We start from the raw sequence: 8,550 nt of genomic DNA, 5'->3' as shown, positions 1-8,550 counted from the left end.
TCCCTGTTGGTGAGCCGCCTGCCTTCTGCTAGCCTCGCTCAGACTGCCTTAAAGAGACAGTGTAACATATTTGAACAGCTAGTAGGTGTAATGATATCGAATGTCATTTTATTCATCACATGCTTGGTAAAAACAACAATGCAGAGCGAAAACGGTAGGTAGTCTAGTGGTTAGAGTGTAGAGGAGGTAGGTAGCCTAGTGGTTAGAGTGTAGAGGAGGTAGGTAGTCTAGTGGTTAGAGTGTAGGGGAGGTAGGTAGCCTAGTGGTTAGAGTGTAGAGGAGGTAGGTAGTCTAGTGGTTAGAGTGTAGGGGAGGTAGGTAGTCTAGTGGTTAGAGTGTAGAGGAGGCAGGTAGTTTATTGGTTAGAGTGTAGAGGAGGTAGGTAGTCTAGTGGTTAGAGTGTAGGGGAGGTAGGTAGTCTAGTGGTTAGAGTGTAGAGGAGCAGGTAGTCTAGTGGTTAGAGTGTAGAGGAGGTAGGTAGTCTAGTGGTTAGAGTGTAGGGGAGGCAGGTAGTCTAGTGGTTAGAGTGTAGGGGAGGTAGGTAGTCTAGTGGTTAGAGTGTAGAGGAGGTAGGTAGTCTAGTGGTTAGAGTGTAGTGGGAGGTAGGTAGTCTAGTGGTTAGAGTGTAGAGGAGGTAGGTAGTCTAGTGGTTAGAGTGTAGGGGAGGTAGGTAGCCTAGTGGTTAGAGTGTAGAGGAGGTAGGTAGTCTAGTGGTTAGAGTGTAGAGGAGGCAGGTAGTCTAGTGGTTAGAGTGTAGAGGAGGTAGGTAGTCTAGTGGTTAGAGTGTAGAGGAGCAGGTAGTCTAGTGGTTAGAGTGTAGAGGAGGTAGGTAGTCTAGTGGTTAGAGTGTAGGGAGGTAGGTAGCCTAGTGGTTAGAGTGTAGAGGAGGTAGGTAGTCTAGTGGTTAGAGTGTAGGGAGGCAGGTAGTCTAGTGGTTAGAGTGTAGAGGAGGTAGGTAGTCTAGTGGTTAGAGTGTAGAGGAGCAGGTAGCCTAGTGGTTAGAGTGTAGAGGAGGTAGGTAGTCTAGTGGTTAGAGTGTAGAGGAGGTAGGTAGTCTAGTGGTTAGAGTGTAGAGGAGCAGGTAGTCTAGTGGTTAGAGTGTAGAGGAGCAGGTAGTCTAGTGGTTAGAGTGTAGGGGAGACAGGTAGTCTAGTGGTTAGAGTGTAGGGGAGGTAGGTAGTCTAGTGGTTAGAGTGTAGAGGAGGCAGGTAGTCTAGTGGTTAGAGTGTAGAGGAGGTAGGTAGTCTAGTGGTTAGAGTGTAGAGGAGGTAGGTAGTCTAGTGGTTAGAGTGTAGGGGCGGCAGGTAGCCTAGTGGCTAGAGTGTAGGGGCGGCAGGTAGTCTAGTGGTTAGAGTGTAGGGACGGCAGGTAGTCTAGTGGTTAGAGTGTAGAGGAGACAGGTAGTCTAGTGGTTAGAGTGTAGGGACTGCAGGTAGCCTAGTGGTTAGAGTGTAGGGACTGCAGGTAGTCTAGTGGTTAGAGTGTAGGGGAGACAGGTAGTCTAGTGGTTAGAGTGTAGGGGAGACAGGTAGTCTAGTGGTTAGAGTGTAGGGGAGGTAGGTAGTCTAGTGGTTAGAGTGTAGAGGAGGTAGGTAGTCTAGTGGTTAGAGTGTAGGGGCGGCAGGTAGCCTAGTGGTTAGAGTGTAGAGGAGGTAGGTAGTCTAGTGGTTAGAGTGTAGGGGCGGCAGGTAGCCTAGTGGCTAGAGTGTAGGGGCGGCAGGTAGTCTAGTGGTTAGAGTGTAGGGACGGCAGGTAGTCTAGTGGTTAGAGTGTAGGGGAGACAGGTAGTCTAGTGGTTAGAGTGTAGGGGAGACAGGTAGTCTAGTGGTTAGAGTGTAGGGGAGGTAGGTAGTCTAGTGGTTAGAGTGTAGAGGAGGTAGGTAGTCTAGTGGTTAGAGTGTAGAGGAGACAGGTAGCCTAGTGGCTAGAGTGTAGGGGCGGCAGGTAGTCTAGTGGTTAGAGTGTAGGGCGGCAGGTAGCCTAGTGGCTAGAGTGTAGAGGAGACAGGTAGCCTAGTGGTTAGAGTGTAGGGACTGCAGGTAACCTAGTGGTTAGAGTGTAGGGACTGCAGGTAACCTAGTGGTTAGAGTGTAGAGGAGGTAGGTAGTCTAGTGGTTAGAGTGTAGAGGAGACAGGTAGCCTAGTGGTTAGAGTGTAGGGACTGCAGGTAACCTAGTGGTTAGAGTGTAGGGACTGCAGGTAACCTAGTGGTTAGAGTGTAGAGGCGGTAGGTAGTCTAGTGGTTAGAGTGTAGAGGAGACAGGTAGCCTAGTGGTTAGAGTGTAGAGGTGGTAGGTAGTCTAGTGGTTAGAGTGTAGAGGAGACAGGTAGCCTAGTGGTTAGAGTGTAGAGGTGGTAGGTAGTCTAGTGGTTAGAGTGTAGAGGAGGTAGGTAGCCTAGTGGTTAGAGTGTAGGGACTGCAGGTAACCTAGTGGTTAGAGTGTAGAGGTGGTAGGTAGTCTAGTGGTTAGAGTGTAGAGGAGACAGGTAGCCTAGTGGTTAGAGTGTAGGGACTGCAGGTAACCTAGTGGTTAGAGTGTAGAGGAGGTAGGTAGTCTAGTGGTTAGAGTGTAGAGGAGACAGGTAGCCTAGTGGTTAGAGTGTAGAGGAGGTAGGTAGTCTAGTGGTTAGAGTGTAGAGGAGACAGGTAGCCTAGTGGTTAGAGTGTAGAGGAGACAGGTAGCCTAGTGGTTAGAGTGTAGAGGAGGTAGGTAGTCTAGTGGTTAGAGTGTAGAGGAGACAGGTAACCTAGTGGTTAGAGTGTAGGGACTGCAGGTAACCTAGTGGTTAGAGTGTAGAGGAGGTGGGTAGTCTAGTGGTTAGAGTGTAAGGGAGACAGGTAGCCTAGTGGTTAGAGTGTAGAGGAGGTAGGTAGTCTAGTGGTTAGAGTGTAGAGGAGGTAGGTAGTCTAGTGGTTAGAGTGTAGAGGAGACAGGTAGCCTAGTGGTTAGAGTGTAGGGGCGGCAGGTAGCCTAGTGGTTAGAGTGTAGGGGCGGCAGGTAGCCTAGTGGTTAGAGTGTAGGGGCGGCAGGTAGTCTAGTGGTTAGAGTGTAGGGGCGGCAGGTAGCCTAGTGGCTAGAGTGTAGGGACTGCAGGTAGCCTAGTGGTTAGAGTGTAGGGCGGCAGGTAGTCTAGTGGCTAGAGTGTAGGGGCGGCAGGTAGCCTAGTGGCTAGAGTGTAGGGACTGCAGGTAGCCTAGTGGCTAGAGTGTAGGGGCGGCAGGTAGCCTAGTGGTTAGAGTGTAGGGACTGCAGGTAACCTAGTGGTTAGAGTGTAGGGGCGGCAGGTAACCTAGTGGTTAGAGTGTAGGGACTGCAGGTAACCTAGTGGTTAGAGTGTAGGGACTGCAGGTAACCTAGTGGTTAGAGTGTAGGGACTGCAGGTAACCTAGTGGTTAGAGTGTAGGGACTGCAGGTAACCTAGTGGTTAGAGTGTAGGGACTGCAGGTAACCTAGTGGTTAGAGTGTAGAGGAGACAGGTAACCTAGTGGTTAGAGTGTAGGGACTGCAGGTAACCTAGTGGTTAGAGTGTAGGGACTGCAGATAACCTAGTGGTTAGAGTGTAGGGACTGCAGGTAACCTAGTGGTTAGAGTGTAGGGGCGGCAGGTAACCTAGTGGTTAGAGTGTAGAGGAGACAGGTAACCTAGTGGCTAGAGTGTAGGGACTGCAGGTAACCTAGTGGTTAGAGTGTAGGGACTGCAGGTAACCTAGTGGTTAGAGTGTAGGGGCGGCAGGTAACCTAGTGGTTAGAGTGTAGGGACTGCAGGTAACCTAGTGGTTAGAGTGTAGGAACTGCAGGTAACCTAGTGGTTAGAGTGTAGGGACTGCAGGTAACCTAGTGGTTAGAGTGTAGGGACTGCAGGTAACCTAGTGGTTACTGCCATCCAGAAGGCGAGGTCAGTACAGGTGCATCAAAGCTGGGACCGAGAGACTGAAAAACAGCTTCTATCTCAAGGCCATCAGACTGTTAAACAGCCACCACTAACATTGAGTGGCTACTGCCAACACACTGTCAATGACACTGACTCTACTCCAGCCACTTTAATCATGGGAATCGATGGGAAATGATGTAAATATATCACTAGCCACTTTAAACAATGCTACCTTATATAATGTTACTTACCCTACATTGTTCATCTCATATGCATACGTTGATACTGTACTCTATATCATCGACTGCATCCTTATGTAATACATGTATCACTAGCCACTTTAACTATGCCACTTGGTTTACATACTTATCTCATATGTATATACTGTACTCGATATCATCTACTGTATCTTGCCTATGCTGCTCTGTACCATCACTCATTCATATATCCTTATGTACATATTCTTTATCCCCTTACACTGTGTATGACAGTAGTTTTTTTTTGGAATTGTTAGTTAGATTACTTGCTCGTTATTACTGCATTGTCGGAACTAGAAGCACAAGCATTTCGCTACACTCGCATTAACATCTGCTAACCATGTGTATGTGACAAATAAATTTGATTTGATTTGATTTGGTTAGAGTGTAGGGGCGGCAGGTAGCCTAGTGGCTAGAGTGTAGGGACTGCAGGTAACCTAGTGGTTAGAGTGTAGGGGCGGCAGGTAGCCTAGTGGCTAGAGTGTAGGGACTGCAGGTAACCTAGTGGTTAGAGTGTAGAGGAGACAGGTAGCCTAGTGGTTAGAGTGTAGAGGAGACAGGTAGCCTAGTGGTTAGAGTGTAGGGGCGGCAGGTAGCCTAGTGGCTAGAGTGTAGGGACTGCAGGTAACCTAGTGGTTAGAGTGTAGGGACTGCAGGTAACCTAGTGGTTAGAGTGTAGGGACTGCAGGTAACCTAGTGGTTAGAGTGTAGGGACTGCAGGTAACCTAGTGGTTAGAGTGTAGAGGAGACAGGTAGCCTAGTGGTTAGAGTGTAGGGGAGGTAGGTAGTCTAGTGGTTAGAGTGTAGGGGCGGCAGGTAGTCTAGTGGTTAGAGTGTAGGGGCGGCAGGTAGCCTAGTGGCTAGAGTGTAGGGACTGCAGGTAACCTAGTGGTTAGAGTGTAGGGACTGCAGGTAACCTAGTGGTTAGAGTGTAGAGGAGACAGGTAGCCTAGTGGTTAGAGTGTAGGGGAGGTAGGTAGTCTAGTGGTTAGAGTGTAGGGGGCAGGTAGCCTAGTGGTTAGAGTGTAGGGACTGCAGGTAACCTAGTGGTTAGAGTGTAGAGGAGACAGGTAGCCTAGTGGTTAGAGTGTAGGGGAGGTAGGTAGTCTAGTGGTTAGAGTGTAGGGGAGCAGGTAGCCTAGTGGTTAGAGTGTAGGGACTGCAGGTAACCTAGTGGTTAGAGTGTAGAGGAGACAGGTAGCCTAGTGATTAGAGTGTAGGGGAGGTAGGTAGTCTAGTGGTTAGAGTGTAGGGGGCAGGTAGCCTAGTGGTTAGAGTGTAGAGGTGGCAGGTAGCCTAGTGGTTAGAGTGTAGAGGTGGCAGGTAGCCTAGTGGTTAGAGTGTAGGGACTGCAGGTAACCTAGTGGTTAGAGTGTAGGGACTGCAGGTAGCCTAGTGGTTAGAGTGTAGAGGGGGCAGGGTAGCCTAGTGGTTAGAGTGTAGGGACTGCAGGTAACCTAGTGGTTAGAGTGTAGAGGAGACAGGTAGCCTAGTGGTTAGAGTGTAGGGACTGCAGGTAACCTAGTGGTTAGAGTGTAGGGACTGCAGATAACCTAGTGGTTAGAGTGTAGGGGCAGAAGGTAGCCTGCCTGAACAAGGTAGTTAACCCCACTGTTCGTAGGCCGTCATTGTAAATAAGAATTAGTTAAATAAGAATTAGTTAAATTAGTTAAAATAAAGGTAAAATAAAATAGAAGCAGATACCAATCGGATCCAATCACATGGGATAATATTCCATCACCAAATGCCCAATTATGTTTAACAGAGAGGCTGTGATGGAGACAGTGAGAGGAGACTAGGACTGTAGACAGTCTCTTAACTAGGGCTGTAGACAGTCTCTAGGCAGTGAGAGGAGGCTAGGACTGTAGACAGTCTCTAGGCAGTGAGAGGAGACTAGGACTGTAGACAGTATAATACAACAGGTGTAGTAGACCTCACAGTGAAATGCTGAATACAACAGGTGTAGTAGACCTTACAGTGAAATGCTGAATACAACAGGTGTAGTAGACCTTACAGTGAAATGCTGAATACAACAGGTGTAGTAGACCTCACAGTGAAATGCTGAATACAACAGGTATAGTAGACCTCACAGTGAAATGCTGAATACAACAGGTGTAGTAGACCTCACAGTGAAATGCTGAATACAACAGGTGTAGTAGACCTCACAGTGAAATGATGAATACAACAGGTGTAGTAGACCTCACAGTGAAATGCTGAATACAACAGGTATAGTAGACCTTACAGTGAAATGCTGAATACAACAGGTGTAGTAGACCTTACAGTGAAATGCTGAATACAACAGGTGTAGTAGACCTCACAGTGAAATGCTGAATACAACAGGTGTAGTAGACCTCACAGTGAAATGCTGAATACAACAGGTGTAGTAGACCTCACAGTGAAATGCTGAATACAACAGGTGCAGTAGACCTTACAGTGAAATGCTGAATACAACAGGTGTAGTAGACCTCACAGTGAAATGCTGAATACAACAGGTGTAGTAGACCTTACAGTGAAATGCTGAATACAACAGGTGTAGACCTCACAGTGAAATGCTGAATACAACAGGTGTAGTAGACCTCACAGTGAAATGCTGAATACAACAGGTGTAGTAGACCTCACAGTGAAATGCTGAATACAACAGGTGTAGTAGACCTCACAGTGAAATGCTGAATACAACAGGTGTAGTAGACCTCACAGTGAAATGCTGAATACAACAGGTGTAGTAGACCTCACAGTGAAATGCTGAATACAACAGGTGTAGTAGACCTCACATTGAAATGCTGAATACAACAGGTGTAGTAGACCTCACAGTGAAATGATGAATACAACAGGTGTAGTAGACCTTACAGTGAAATGCTGAATACAACAGGTGTAGTAGACCTCACATTGAAATGATGAATACAACAGGTGTAGTAGACCTTACAGTGAAATGCTGAATACAACAGGTGTAGTAGACCTCACAGTGAAATGATGAATACAACAGGTGTAGTAGACCTTACAGTGAAATGCTGAATACAACAGGTGTAGTAGACCTCACAGTGAAATGATGAATACAACAGGTGCAGTAGACCTTACAGTGAAATGCTGAATACAACAGGTGTAGTAGACCTCACAGTGAAATGCTGGATACAACAGGTGTAGTAGACCTCACAGTGAAATGCTGAATACAACAGGTGTAGTAGACCTCACAGTGAAATGCTGAATACAACAGGTGTAGACCTCACAGTGAAATGCACGGTACAGAGTCAATGTGGAGGCTATATACAGGGTATTACGGTACAGAGTCAATGTGGAGGCTATATACAGGGGGTGCCGGTACAGAGTCCATGTGGAGGCTATATACAGGGGGTACCGGTACAGAGTCAATGTGGAGGCTATATACAGGTTGTTACGGTACAGAGTCAATGTGGAGGCTATATACAGGGTGTTACGGTACAGAGTCAATGTGGAGGCTATATACAGGGGGTGCCGGTACAGAGTCCATGTGGAGGCTATATACAGGGGGTACCGGTACAGAGTCAATGTGGAGGCTATATACAGGGGGTACGGTACAGAATCAATGTGGAGGCTATCTACAGGGTATTATGGTACAGAGTCAATGTGGAGGCTATCTACAGGGTATTATGGTACAGAGTCAATGTGGAGGCTATATACAGAGTATTACGGTACAGAGTCGATGTGGAGGCTATATACAGGGTATTACGGTACAGAGTCAATGTGGAGGCTATATACAGGGGGTGCGGGTACAGAGTCAATGTGGAGGCTATATACAGGGTATTACGGTACAGAGTCAATGTGGAGGCTATATACAGGGTATTACGGTACAGAGTCAATGTGGAGGCTATATACAGGGGGTACCGGTACAGAGTCAATGTGGAGGCTATATACAGGGGGTACCGGTACAGAGTCCATGTCGAGGCTATATACAGGGTATTACGGTACAGAGTCAATATGGAGGCTATATACAGGGTGTTACGGTACAGAGTCAATGTGGAGGCTATATACAGGGGTACCGGTACAGAGTCAATGTGGAGGCTATATACAGGGGGTGCCGGTACAGAGTCAATGTGGAGGCTATATACAGGGTGTTACGGTACAGAGTCAATGTGGAGGCTATATACAGGGCGTACCGGTACAGAGTCCATGTGGAGACTATATACAGGGGGTACCGGTACAGAATCAATGTGGAGGCTATCTACAGGGTATTACGGTACAGAGTCAATGTGGAGGCTATCTACAGGGTATTATGGTACAGAGTCAATGTGGAGGCTATCTACAGGGTATTATGGCACAGAGTCAATGTGGAGGCTATATACAGGGTATTACGGTACAGAGTCGATGTGGAGGCTATATACAGGGTATTACGGTACAGAGTCAACATGGAGGCTATATACAGGGGTGCGGGTACAGAGTCAATGTGG

Source organism: Oncorhynchus tshawytscha, linkage group LG16, assembly GCF_018296145.1.
Source record: "Oncorhynchus tshawytscha isolate Ot180627B linkage group LG16, Otsh_v2.0, whole genome shotgun sequence".
NCBI classification, from domain to species: Eukaryota; Metazoa; Chordata; class Actinopteri; order Salmoniformes; family Salmonidae; genus Oncorhynchus; species Oncorhynchus tshawytscha.
The sequence above is the reverse complement of the archived record's forward strand: the minus strand, read 5'-3'. Positions refer to the sequence as shown.